At 46.2% G+C, this 14,606-nt stretch overlaps 1 protein-coding gene across 4 annotated transcripts in view; it reads left to right on the top strand.

The window, feature by feature from the left end:
• The window catches only part of CCDC141 (coiled-coil domain containing 141), a 646,235-nt gene that overhangs the window by 321,183 nt on the left and 310,446 nt on the right, over nt 1–14,606 (top strand). The gene's annotated exons all lie outside the window — the stretch shown is intronic.

Raw genomic sequence — 14,606 nt, 5'->3', positions numbered from 1 at the left:
TATCGCACTTCAGTGTGGACCACGGCTTAAGGTGCAGGCAGCAGCGCTGAGTCGGGCAGCGGTACCGATTCTTGAGTTGTCCGGGTTCGTGTACCTGGTTCTTTTATTATGCCAGACTTCACTCCCAAGGGCCCAGGAACTGGAGTTGACACCCCTCGGTAAGTCTGGGTCCTCAGCAAGAGAACCCAGGGGCTGGCAGATAAAGTCTTTGATGTCCCTGAGACTTCTTAACAGGAAGCAAGCTCAGTCCAAGCCCTCGGAGAACGTTCACAACCAGGATTCACAGCAAAGTCCAGTCTTTGCCCTCGCAAAAATAGAAGCAGCAACTACAGGCCAACCCAGCAAAGCACACACACCAAAGGGGCAATACTCCAACTCACAGCTCTTCAGCTCTTCTCCTTGGCAGAGTCTCCTCTTGATCCAGAAGTGTTTTAAAAGTCTGGGGTTTAGGGTCCAAAACTTATAATAATTTCTGCCTATGAAGACGGCAAACCTCAAAGGAAAGTCTTTGTAGTGCACAAGACCTGGTCCCAGACACACTCTAGGGGACTGGAGACTGCATTGTGTAAGGACAGGCACAGCCCTATTCAGGTGCAAGTGCTGGCTCCTACCACCACTTTAGCCCAGAAAGTCCCATCCGGATTTGCAGGTCACACCTCTGCTCCCTTTGTGTGACTGTCTAGAGTGAATTCACAACCAGCCCAACTGTCATCCTGACCCAGACGTGTATTCCACAGCCAGGCAGAGGCATAGAATGGTTAAGCAAGGAAATGCTCACTTTCTTAAAGTAGCATTTTAAAACACGCAGTTTAAAAACCACCTTCACTAAAAGATGTATTTTTAAATGGTGAGTTCAGAGACCAAAATTATCTTCTCCCATTGGGAAATTACACTTAAGAGATATTTTAAGGCAATCCCTATGTTAACCTATGGGAGTGATAGGCCTTGCAATAGTGAAAACCGAACTGGGCAGTATTTCACTATCAGGACATATAAAACACAACAGCACATGTCCTACCTTTTAAATGCACTGCACCCTGCCCATGGGGCTACCTTGGGCCTACCTTAGGGATGCCTTATGTGTACTAAAAGGGAAGGTTTGAGCCTAGCAAGTGGGTGCACTTGCCAGGTCAACATAGCAATTTAAAACTGCACACACAGAGGCTGCAATGGCAGGTGTGAGACATGTTTATAGGGCTACTCATGTGGGTGGCACAATCAGAGTTGCAGGCCCACTAGTAATATTTGATTCACAGGCCATGGACACACATGGTGCATTATACCAGGGACTTACTAGTAAACCAAATATGCCAATCATGAATAACCAATCATAATCACAATTTACACAGGGGGCACTTGCACTTTAGCACTGATCAGCAGTGGTGAAGTTCCAGAGTACCAAAACCAACAAAAACAGATCAGAAAAAATAGGAGGAAGCGGGCAAAAGGTTTTGGGATAACCATGCAAAATGGCCCATCCCAACACTGCAAAAAATAAAAAAAGACAAATTTCCCAAAGGGCATAGAAAACAAAACCACTCCAGAAAACCAACCAAAGTGCATATACACCCATCCACAGGCACACTTGTTTTGTTCTTGCTGCTGTAGTGTTCTTTTCCTTAAATTGCTTCCCTAATTGCATTTTTCTAATTTACTTCTTGCATTTCTTATTGAGATTTTGCACAGCAAATATTGGGGGTTATTCTAACTTTGGAGGAGGTGTTAATCCGTCCCAAAAGTGACAGAAAAGTGACGGATTTACCACCAGCCGTACTACGAGTCCATTATATCCTATGGAACTCGTAATACGGCTGGTGGTATATCCGTCACTTTACCGTCACTTTTGGGACGGATTAACACTCCTCCAAAGTTAGAATAACCCCCATTGTCTCTTTTTACAGCATTTGTTTTTTGGTGCCTTCACTCATGCTGTTTGTATAAAGGCGCTGCATTGCATAGCTCTTGTTTGGGTATTCACCTCTCAACAGTCCCTGCAGCTGCCATTCCTGAGGTCTATGGATGGCTTTCGGGATTTTCCTTATTCCTTTCTTCAGTTGTCCCTCTTTGGCTGCAAGTTGCTGCACATGGGGCCTTCACACGTGTACCCGTGTTTTGAGGAGTGAGAGCTCATGGTGAGGTGGTGCCTCTGCTCATGCATCCGTGATTCTTTGCTTGGTGTACGTTACAATATGGTGTTTTGAGTGGTACTTGCAGTGCTAACTGAGGTGTTGGCAAAGTGACCCCAGCATTTGTGCAAAGATCATGGTTTTGACCAGAGTATCTGCAAGAGAGTACAGAGTACAGTACAGACTACAGCCTCATAGGGAATCCTCACTTTGAGAATAACTGCTGTACAGGAGCTCGAGACAACAATATGACTTCTTGAACCATGCTTCAGATTGCTGGTCTAAGAGACGTCTTAAGGCATGTGTGAACTCTGCAATTGACTGGAGCCCTCAACCTCAAAGGGGCCCCTCGGTTAAGTGATGCTTCTCAGTTTCTCTCACTTTCATTGATTTCTCTGTCAGAACCTCTCTCCCTCTAATTCTGTGTCTCTCTCTATCCAGTGTTATTTCAAGCAGTTTTGGGCCTCAAGCAAGACACATTTACCTGTTTTGTGTGAAAGTTGAAATACAATATATTGTTTGGAATTATGCAGTCTTAAATTACCAGAAAATAGGTGATAACATCCAAAGTTGTTCCCAACAGGGGGCCCCAAAACGTCTTGCCAGGGGCCCTAAAAATCCTTAAGAAGACACTGGCTGGTCCATCAAGCGGGCTCGTTCGTGTTTCTTGGCCTGAGCTGTGACTGAACTGTGCCATCAGGGCCGGAGTGGGTGTGGTGACACTGGACGGTCAAATTTACTATTCCAACACCAGCCCTGGAATATTTGGGTAAATGCCAACTTTGCCCCAAATGTTCCAGGAGGCTTATTTACTAACTCCAGACCTGAAATATTTTGGGGAAAGATATAAATTCTCCAAGTATGCTTAGAAAGTGTTGAAAATTGCAGAAAGTCTGCCCTGAGGGCTGAGCTCACGACAAAAAAACTAGGAATACCACCCAAAGATCAGGCTTGAAACGTATTCTGGTCCACTGCAAGATCGACCACAGGTCAGGAAATGTGAAAGAAGTAAACAGAACAGGAAAAAAAAAAAAACCCACATGTACCACCAGCCTATCCAACACATAACACACAAAAGGTTCAAGCTTGTTTAGTGTCTGAGTGTTGGCTTTTTCACCGTAATCAGACACTCTGTTGTGCTGCACTGTGATTTAATCCTTGGTGTGTGTCAGAGCACCTCTAAACCAGGCTGAAACAGCTGGACTGACATCAAAGTTAAGTTCATCCGAACATGTAATCTGGCACCACTTGTTTCAGATTTAAGCCTGCATCTGCCTCAGTCATTCAAACGGTTATGCCCTAGGTTGCTGGAATGCAGGCTTTTGCTGTCAGCGCTGTTGCCAATGCCGGCAGTACAGACTGATATTCCAGTGCTTTTCATTGATAAAATGTGCTGTACAAACACAACATTTTTTCATGTCGAGTGTTGGGTGTGGTGCTTTCATTGATAAAATGTGCTGTATAAACACAACATTTTTTCATGTCGAGTGTTGCCCCCTGGTGTGGTGGCTAAGTATTCATCAAGAGGCTCTTTAAAAGGCTCTTCCTGTTTAGCATCAAGTTGTTCTGCTTCCTCTAGGAGCTTTAAGTGGAACTACAGCTATTCTGTGGGACATTAATCAGGCACAGTCACGATTACTATTTTTTCATTTCTGTACCTGAAGCTGCTACTCTTTTATACATTATGCAGCCAATGAATAGCACACCTGGCATTTGCCAAAGAAACAGAAGACTATGAAATTGCTTTTCATCCGCTACGTTTTGTCAGAACAAATTTGCCATCTGCACAAATAGGAAGGATGCCTGTCCTGATTATGCCTCATGTCACGCTGCCGCGCAGAACCACCGCCTTTATCTTGCACATGTAACTTGTATTAGGTTCTGTAATCATGTATGCAAAGGAGGGAGTGAAAGTAAAAAAAAAAACGCAGCCATCTTTGCAAGCGCACAGAGTGAGTCCCTTTCATGTTGAACCTTAACTGCACGATAGGACCTGATAGCCACAGATATCTGGCTGTGCAAGGGAAGCGTGTGTGGAAGAGAAGGTGGACCCAGAGCCCAAGTGATTGGTCAGTGAAAGTGTTCGAGGAGAAATTGCTCACATGGCTGGGGGTCTGCTTTTGAGTACAATGGGAGAGTTTGCTCTGTCATCAAAGCGCTGCATGCAAACTGCATAGCACAGGTCGAGAACCTAATGCTTTGCCCCCAGTCTTTATTAGTAAAGCCAATAGCAATCTCTCCGTTACGTTTTAAATCCAGAGTTTGTGCTTCTCCAGATCAGGTACTCTTAAAATATAATGCTTACCAGTACGGGTGGCATGAGGCTCTTACTCATTGTATTCCTCTTTATGTTATGTAACATTCCCTATGCATTGATTTACACACTTGTTTGATTCTTTGTGTCTGTGTAATGTGTGTGATAAAAAGTGCCCTGACACCCTACATTAGTTTGACAAGCACTATAAAAGAAATAGAACACATGTGAAAGAATGGCTATGGAGAGGTGAGGAGCAACCTTGAAGGGTGGCATCGCCGGAATTTATGGAAAAGAGAATTAAGTCGTTGTAGGGGGCCAACAAAGACTGTTGCACCGGGTGCCATCAGTGCTAAAACTGGTCCTGCGTCCTATGGTGTTTTCAAGCTCGTGCCACAGCTACGCTGGTACTTGTGAAAGCCTGGTCTACAGATAAGAGACAATACCATAGAGGAGTAAAGAAGGATCAGTGGTGATTGGTAACAATCCACCCGAGTGCAACAAATCAAACAACCCTGTTAGGGAGCTGTAGAGATTAAAGTTCATGTGTGCAACTGAAGGAAGGGATACAAACTACTCCTGTACCAGTTAACACTCAAATTTGCAAATGTTAACAGCTGCACATGCTTGCAAAAAGAAAATAATAAGCTAAGCTTCTCATAGTGTGACCATCTTGGAACTGAATGAAATGATAACATATGCAGAATAGTATTCCAATATGGCAGCATTGTTTTGAAGCTAGCATCAGAGATGCATGCCGCTCTGCAGAAGAAAGTTGTAACTGGGTAGCAACGTAGGCGGAGCTGCTGGCATTCTCACTACTCAATTACTGCCCATCTGCAGTTGCAGGTGGGCTGCTGGTTCATGCGCTAAATTATATAACTACTGAGGACAGAGTCCTCAGAATGTGGAATAACACATGGGAAGCAGGCACAATCCTGTTATTCAGACTTCCTGACATCCTGAAGACCAGTGGTTGTCCAGTAAGCTGAGCCACACATTGGCAACAAAGCCAATAAGTGAAGAGGACAGATCCATTGCCCCATTGTTCATATGGTGTTTTGAAAGGCTGAACCAATCTGCAAATGATACGCTGTCAGATATATAACTGAAGCTGGCTTACCAAAACCCAATTTCTATTTTAATGTATTATTTTTTAAACAAGCATGAATCTGGTGAGACAGCCAAAGCAGTCTTTGAGCTAGACCAGTGCTTCCCAACCTGTGGTCAGGGGACTTCAGGAGGCCCGCGAAGCCTCCTGAAGGGGTCTGCGACTGCTTAGAAAATTTATAAATTTTAACAGATTAGGTCCCCAGCTTTCAGTAATGACTCAGTGGAGGGGTCCCTGGATTCCAATAATGATTCAGTGGGGATCTCCGGGTTCCAGTATTGATAAAGTGGGGGTTCACAGAAGTCAAAAGGTTGAGAATCACTGAGCTAGACCTTAAAAGGAGAAGGGAGGGGTGTGAATCAAACACGTTTTTGTTAGCTCTGTTTTGTATTGCTTTCACACATCCACTAAGTGGTACATTGTACAAAAGCTAAATTAATCACTAGATTATTTCTGTTCTCTCCGAGCAGCACTACACAAGGCAAACTCATTCTTCAGTGACACATTGTCTTTCCCTTCCCATTGAAGTCAACCTACGACTACAAGTACAGTGAAAAATAAAAACTTTAAAAATAAGAACAATGGACTATGGGTATTTATTTGTTGAGAAAAATAGAAATTATTTTGGTATCTACATCTAGCAGTTATTAACCTACATTTTTACATTATCTAAAAAGCAAACGCATGCTTTTCATGCGTGTCCTAACAAAACCTCAAGGCTGTGTAAAAAGACAGATCAGTGGACTAATGCGCCTATTGTAGATCCCTGCCAAACCTGCAGGTCAACCCCTAGAAGAGATGGCATAACCTTCGGTCCTCAAAAAGAACTATAACAGTAACAGTATTAAACTGACTTATGATAACACTTGACATTTACCTTGTTATGAAGTCACCTAAATATGGCAATAGGCTCTATATAAAATCAATTTTTTTTATTGAAACAGGTTTTAGCAATACGTTTCTTTGTCATCCTATTTTCTTTGTAGCCACTGGGTTTCTAGCACACAGCCATTTAATCAGCGTGCTTATAATGCTCTATTGACATCCCTTTTAAGAAGAGAACATACATTTTTCTGTTTCTACCAGAATTATGTGATGCATTCGCCTCTTTAGGGAGAGTAATCAGCTTGTCTGCTGACTGAAGCAAATGATCAATGTAAACTTCCTTCACACACAGGAACAGACAGAGCACAAGGAGCACATGCATAAGAGATGCACCACTGGTCAAAAGCATCACTAGCTTTCCTCAAAGACATTAAACAAATGTGGCACTGTAGGTCCAATGCAAACATCCTTTAAAGACATGGAACAAATGTGGACTGAAAATTTGCAAATTAATGAGCCTGCCCAAGGCTACCGCCAGCCTTTGACCAAGTCTTCATAATCCAGATTTGCCTCTGTTCTGAATTTCTGATTCGGCACAGTCAATGCTGTGATGTAGTCACTGTCTTGGGTAATGTCTATCAGGGTGAGAAATATTTTGGGCATCTCTTTACCCACCAGATGAAGCAGAATGGATCTTTTTGTTGCAGGGTTAGTCTCTCGTGTGGCGGATTAATAGTATTCAAATCTTGTTACCCATGTCTTCCACCTGGCCACCGCTGATGATGCAGCATACAATATATTAAAAGGTTGGATGGTGTTCGCTGAGTTTTGCAGCATGGCAAGTGTAGGCAGAGGGGGCTAGGCACTATTGGGGAAGTCTCCAGAGGTACAGCACCAAGCAACCTGCAGATGTGGCAAACAAAGCAGCACTTGCTACATAGACATCAGTGGCAGAGTATTTGAAAATGGGCTATTAGTTATGTGGCCTGCACAAGTAATAGGTCCACAATTCTCCTTACTAGGAATCAAGCACCTCATTGTAGTACTTGACTCTCTCAGGGTAGCAAAGCAGAGCAGTCAAAGGCTGTTGGACTTTTGCCCTTTTGCAGGGTCATCCCCAATCTTTTTGCCTCCTGCCTCCTATTTTTTCTGACCTGTAGCTGTTGGCTTTTGAACTCTGAGCACTTTACCACTGCTAACCAGTGCTAAAGTACATATGCTCTCTGTGTAAATTGTATGGTTAATTGGTTTATCCCTGATTGGCATATTTGATTTACTGTTAAGTCCCTAGAAAAGTGCACTAGAGGTGCCCAAGGCCTGTAAATCAAATGCTACTACACATAAGTAGCTCTGTAATCATGTCTCATACCTGCAACTGCAGTGTTTGTGTGTGCAGTTTTAACTGTAAATTCGACTTGGTAAGTGTACCCACTGCCAGGCCTAAACCTTCCCTTTTCTTACATGTAAGGCACCCCTAAGGTAGGCCCTAGGTAGCCCCAAGGGCAGGGTGAAGTGTATGGTTAAGGTAGGACATATAGCGGGTCATTCCGACCCTGGCGGTCGGTGGCCGCCAGGGCCACCGACCACGGGAGCACCGCCAACAGGCTGGCGGTGCTCCTACGAGCATTCTGACCGCGGCGGTTTAGCCGCGGTCAGACGCGGAAAGCCAGCGGTCTCCCGCTGACTTTCCGCCGCTCGTAGGAATCCTCCATGGCTGCGGAGCGCGCTCCGCAGCCATGGAGGATTCCGACTCCCCCTCCCGCCATCCAGTTCCTGGCGGTTCTCCCGCCGGGAACCGGATGGCGGGAGGGGGAGTCGCGGGGCCCCTGGGGGCCCCTGCCATGCCCATGCCTATGGCATGGGCACGGCAGGGGCCCCCGTAAGAGGGCCCCTAAAAGTATTTCAGTGTCTGCAAAGCAGACACTGAAATACGCGACGGGTGCAACTGCACCCGTCGCACCTTCCCACTCCGCCGGCTCTATTACGAGCCGGCGTCATCGTGGGAAGGGAGTTTTCCCCTGGGCTGGCGGGCGGTCTTGCGAAGACCGCCCGCCAGCCCAAGGGAAAACTCGGAATACCCTCCGCGGTCTTTCGACCGCGGAGCGGTATTTCGGAGGGGGGAAGTCTGGCGGGCGGCCTCCGCCGCCCGTCAGACTCAGAATTAGGCCCATAGTAATGTGTTTTATATAACCTGACAGTGAAATATTGCTAAATGTGTTTTTCACTGTTGCAAGGCCTGTCCCTCTCATAGGTTAACATGGGGGCTACCTTTAAATATGATTAAAGTGTAGATTCCCTTTGGGAGCGGATAGACATGTGGAGTTTGGGGTCTCTGAGCTCACAATTTAAAAATACATCTTTAAGTAAAATTCATTTTAAGAAGGTGAGCATTTTCTTGCTTAAACCATTTCTGTGACTCTGCCTGTTTGTGGATTCCCTGTCTGGGTCAGTTTGATAGTTGGGCTGGTTGCACCTCTCACTAGACAGTGACACAAAGGGAGCTGGGGTGTAGTCTGCATTTCCTGATGAGCCATCTGTGCTAGGAGGGAGGGGAGGAGTGATCACTCACACTGCCTGCCCTCACACAATGCAGTCTCCAACCACCTGGTGAGTGTCTGGGGCCTGCCCTGGGCAAGGGAGGAGTTCACAAACAAGAGAGACTTTGCTTTGAAGTAGGCCTACTTCAAAGGGGAAAATGGGTATAATAAGGGCACCCAAAACCACAGACTTTAGAACACTTCTGGGAACCAAGAGGAACCTCTGCCTGGTGAAGAGCTGAAGAGCTGGGGAAGAAGAGGTGCCCTCCCTGTGGAGCTATCCTGCAGTTGCTGCTTCTGCCTGTGCTAGAGGACAAAGACTGGACTTTGTGTTGCCTTCTGTCTTGTGAAGATCTCCAAGGGCTTGATTTCGAGCTTGCCTCCTGTTGTTTGAAGTCTCAGGGACAGCAAAGACTTCTCTCTGCCAGCACCTGGAGTCTCTGGAGAGACTCCTACTCTGCCACGTGGTGCCCATCCAGTTCCTGGGACCCTAAAAGGAGAAGCTGGCAGCCCAAGAGTGAGAAATCCACACACAGAACACTGTGCAGGGAAAAGATTGACGCAACTCCAATCTGCGGCTGAAAACGCGCCACCAGCTTTGCGGCTGAAAATCGACACTCACCTGCAACACGACCGGAAGATCGACACCTGCAGCTGGAGAAACGATGCGCAGCATCGCTGACGGAGGCTGGGGAGATCGCAACCCGCGCTGCGTGGTTTTTAGATCATCGCGCTGCTGGATTTCTGACACAAGTACTGCTGGGCGTGTAAAAACAACGCAAGGCCTGTCCGGACCAGAGAGTGCTGACCGGATCGACGCATTGCTCTCCTACGGAGTGAAGAAACGATGCGCCCGACCCGACGAAATGAGAAATGACGCAAAGTCTAGCTCGTGAGTGAAATCAACGTATCGCAAGCCCTTTTTGACGCACACTCGCCCGTGCAGGGTTATTTTTGACGCAGCCAAAGTACATTTTGCCCCCCGCCCGTGCGGGGTTATTTTTGATGCACCCCAGGTACATTTTCACGCTTCATGTGTAAAATTACATGAAGGCTCTTTTTGCATTTTTAGTGATTACTTGACTTGTGGGTTGTGGATTTTTGTTGTTTTGGTCTTGTTTTGTTTAGATAAATAGTTTCTATTTTTCTAAACTTGTGTTGTGTCATTTTGTAGTGTTTTCATTAAGTTACTGTGTGTGTTGGTACAAATACTTTACACCTAGCACTCTGAAGTTAAGCCTACTGCTCGTGCCAAGCTACCAAGGGGGTAAGCAGGGGTTAGCTGAGGGTGATTCTCTTTTACCCTGACTAGAGTGAGGGTCTTTGCTTGGACAGGGGGTAGGTAACCTGACTGCCAATCAAAGTCAGGGTAGTGAAGCAGAGCAGCCAGAGGCCTACTCAGGGGAGGTGGTGTGGGCTAGTAATCACTGTTTACTGGCACTCAACAATAACACTCAATAAACAATTGTCCACCCAATGTTTTTTCTTTAGTAAAAGGAAAAGTACATTTAATACACAGACTGATAAATACTATGCAGTAATTTGCTAATATGTACATACGCAGATGGAAAATACTATAAAAGATGTTGCGTAATCACCTCTAAAGGGGTCATGCGAACATATAAAGTAAGACACAATTTGGTACCTAAATGTAACCATCAATAATAATAATCAAGTTTAAATGCATCTAGTACTGTTAATAAAGCAGCTTAACTGTGATTGATAATCACTGTCAGCCTTATTATGTCAATAAAGTATTTTAAAATGTGCAAAACATGTGTCTGTGAGCTTTTCATCAACTTTCCAACCATGGAAATGCAACTTTAAAAAAACAGTTTGTAGAGGGCATCATATTTTAATTACATAACAATCAACCATTGACTAGCACCTAGACCGCACTGCACAATATGTCCCTTTTTTAACATGTTCAGGCCATTGTAAATGCAGCCATATAACAAGCTCTAGAGGATGCTGCACTCCCAACTGTAGAGAAAAAGCTCCAGCCATCGGAGTGCTTTGAAACGTTCATACAGGTCTGCTTTTCTAGAACCCCATTAACATAGGGTCAGTCCCTTACAAAATCCCCTTAGTGGAAAGCTGCTGCACTCCTGAAGCCCCCCATACTTCCTTGATTTTGTTAGTGATGCCCCTGCCCCTTGAGGTCACCATGAGTAAAGGAAAAATTAAGCAAATACAAAAGCCCGAAGAGAATTATGGGGCACTTTCCAGTGATATGTATTTTCTTCTATTGAGGGGGTGCCCAGTCCCACCCGGGCACCCCCATGCCTCTAGTTGTTGGGGGGGACAGTCAAAGGAGCCCATCCCTTACTGCCTTGCTGGCTCCTGTGTGGCCCACACCTCCATGTGCAGCTGCGGGAGCTGGCAGCATCTCTCTCCATGCATGCCGATGCGGGCAGGGTGCAGCCTTCTGCAGTGGCCATCCCATTACTCCCAGGCGGGCCAAGGCCACCGCTATTGAGGGAGCTCCACATCCTCCTTTTGTTTCAGGGAGGAGAATAGAGACCCAGCGGTCCTTCAACTGAAAACAGATGGCCTGGGAGATGGTCTACCTAGGCCAGTAGAGAGACGCATACCCCTTCTCTGAAGAAAATTATTAAATCATGCACTGACCCTCAGGCCCTGGCACACCCTGCTGAAAATGATGGTGGAGTCCTATGCACATCCGTCAATTTAAGATCAAAGGTCGACAACCTTTAAAATGCCACTAGCTGAGGCCTTGTTTGGCCGATTTTGACACCGGGCAGTTGTAACAGACCTCCAAAGCAGAGTATTCCACAAAGAGCTGCTTCTCCTGGCTCCTGTCACCAGCTGTTCTCCTGGTCTTTGGCACAAAAGTCCAGGGCTTTCCCCAACTATTTCTCTGGGGGGCAAGGGGACGAGCCTCACTGGCTCTTGGCGAGAACCAGTGGTCCTGGGGTCAACTTGGCAGAGTACTAAGGGCCGGTTGTAGCAAAAAAGCAAATTGCGACTTGCAATTTGCGAGTCATTGCGAAATCGCATATGCAGAAAGGCAATGGGGTCGCAAAGACCCACCTCATTAATATTAATGAGGTGGGTCGCAGTTTGCGACCCCATTGCGAGTATGGGCACTCACGGGGATGGTGGCCTGCTGGAGACAGCAGACCACCATGTCCGTGACTGCTTTTGAATAAAGCAGTTTTTTTTTTTCTATCTGCAGCCCGTTTTCCTTAAAGGAAAACGAGCTGCACTTAGAAAAAAAACCGAAACCTTTTGTTTCGGGATTTTTCAGAGCAGGCAGTGGTCCATAGGACCACTACCTGCTCTGAAAAATTATTTTTGTTTCCATTCACAAAGGGGAAGGGGTCCCATTGGGACCCCTTCCCGTTTGCGACTGGGTTACCATCCACTTCAAGTGGATGGTAACTGCGATTTCATGTGCGACTGCTTTTGCGGTCGCAAATGAAATTGCATAGCATTGCGAGTCGCAAATAGGAAGGAAACACCCCTTCCTATTTGCGAGTCGGAAATGCATTTTGCAAATCGGATCTGACTCGCAAAATGCATTTCTGCATACCGGAGAGGCTTTTGCGCCTCGCAAACGGCGTTTTTCGCTGTTTGCGAGTCGCAAAACCCTTTTTACATCTGGCCCTTAGTCCTTTGCGGGCATCAGGGTTTTTTGCATTCCAGCTGTCCATGGCAGCTCCTGCAGCAAAGCGCAGAATTCACCATGCAAGAGAGAGTCTCTCCCTTCCACAAGAGGTTTTACAGGGGAATGGACGGGTCCAGAAGCCAGGCATCCCTGGCCAATCCTAGGGTGCCTCATCACCTCTCCACCCTTGTCCCAACTCTCCTGCACAGCAGGCTGGTACAGTTCAAATGGTATCATCTAGGAGTCACTAGTCACATTTTCTCTGGGGCCACTGCTCCTCTCCTCACTGACATCACTGCCAAGACCTTTCTCACAAAGCATTTCAAAGGTGGAGCCCCCTTCTGTTTTAGCTCAAGAGGTCTGGGCTGTCTCCTTTTTTCAGTGAGCTTGGGGAGGCCCATCCCTGGTACAGTGTGTCAGGTGATTAATTGATGCAAAGCCATCCATCCTACCCCTTTCCTCCTCAGGAGATGGGTGAAGCACTGACAGTTGCTCCCTTTGTGTGGGGAGACATTTGTTCCTGCTTCTGGAGAGAAATGTAATTCACCTGGCACAGTAGGGTGGCAAAAGACCTGGGCTCTGTTCCCAAGCAAAGCCAGAGTAATATGCCTATTATGGATTTTCTTAAATTGAAAATATATCTTTTTGAAACTTGCAGAATTGAGTTTTCTGCACAGCCTATATCCCATTTTAATACGTCACTGGTCTCTAGGCCACAGGGAAGCAAAACTGCACTCTAAATCAGTTTTCTCCTTATGTTTATAATAAAGTATCACTACAGACAAAAGAGTAAATCACACTGACTTTCCCTGTTAATGTACACTAACATTATAAGACCTACCCCAGGTCAATATCTAATCCTGCAGGGTGCCTACTGTGCAGGGCTACCTTGGCGTAGTTACCAGGCTGCACGCAATAGTAGTCTCCCACATGCAGCCAGCACACGTGCACATGCCATGTGCACATGTAACCTGCCACGGGCCCCTTACCCCGCTGTGTCACAGTGGCCTTGTCTTAAAAGGTGGCCAACTGCGGTAAATACGCACAGTCCATTTGCCATGTGATTACCATGGTTGAGACTCACCCACTGTAAAATGGCCAAAACTGGGTGGTCCACAAAAACAAAACATTTTGGCGTACTAAATAGGCAGAACCCATTTGCAACAAACAGGCCCTTCTGGATATTAGAACATGCTACTCAACAAGAAAAATGAGTTCACTGCAAGAGAGCCTGGTAGCACCATGTGAGGTGTACTGCATCACATTCCACCAGCATTAGGGATTACTTATCTGTACGAGTACTCTAAGAGCTGACCTCCAGCATGCTCAAATGTTCCTTCAGGTTTATGCTGCTGCCTGTATGCTGCTTTTGTATTTAGAAAATCACTCCAGCATGCTCATGTGTCCCTTCTACACCAATGCACTTGCCTTGAGTCGCGTTTGTTTCTTGAAAATTACTCCCAGGGGACCGTGAAGCCTTTGCATGCTGCTAGGGAACACCAGAACACCAGCAGTAGATGACCATGCACTTGAGTCGTAGCAGTGAGATGCACAGGATGACAACAAGCACCCCAGGCAGCAGGATGCAGTTGAGCCCAGGTAGAGGGAGACATGGATGCAGCAGTGGGTGGGGAGGGGAGCAGTGGTCATAATCCTTGTTGCCTTGTTGGAATTTCTAGGTCATGCTCTCACATGCTCCTCAATCGAAAACCAGTTGAACACACACATTTGATTACTCATAGAGCATGCACTGTGCTATGCAGGCGTGTGTCCTTTATAGTTTACACAGGGGCTAAACCACTGGTGGCAGCGATGTGGGGAGTGTCAACTCCTATCCACTCCAACCAACAGTAAAGTGGTTATCAGCACTACTTAGATGCAATGTTGTGACATCTAATTTTTAAGCAACCTAACTAGCACGTGGCCTGTCTTGTCGCCTTCACTGTGCTGCCTTGCTACATATTCCTTGTATTCATGATGGCACAGTCGCCTCGCTGTCTCCTTGTAAGCATGTGCTGTATGCAAGACCCGTTCCCTAATCCATGGTGCATTGTAATCTCCATATGCCTACATTATTCCTCTGGTCTAGTAACATCTCTACTGAGGTTGGCCCTTAGCCCAT

Source organism: Pleurodeles waltl, chromosome 3_1 (genome assembly GCF_031143425.1).
Source record: "Pleurodeles waltl isolate 20211129_DDA chromosome 3_1, aPleWal1.hap1.20221129, whole genome shotgun sequence".
NCBI lineage: Eukaryota > Metazoa > Chordata > Amphibia > Caudata > Salamandridae > Pleurodeles > Pleurodeles waltl.
The sequence above is the reverse complement of the archived record's forward strand: the minus strand, read 5'-3'. Positions and strand labels throughout refer to the sequence as shown.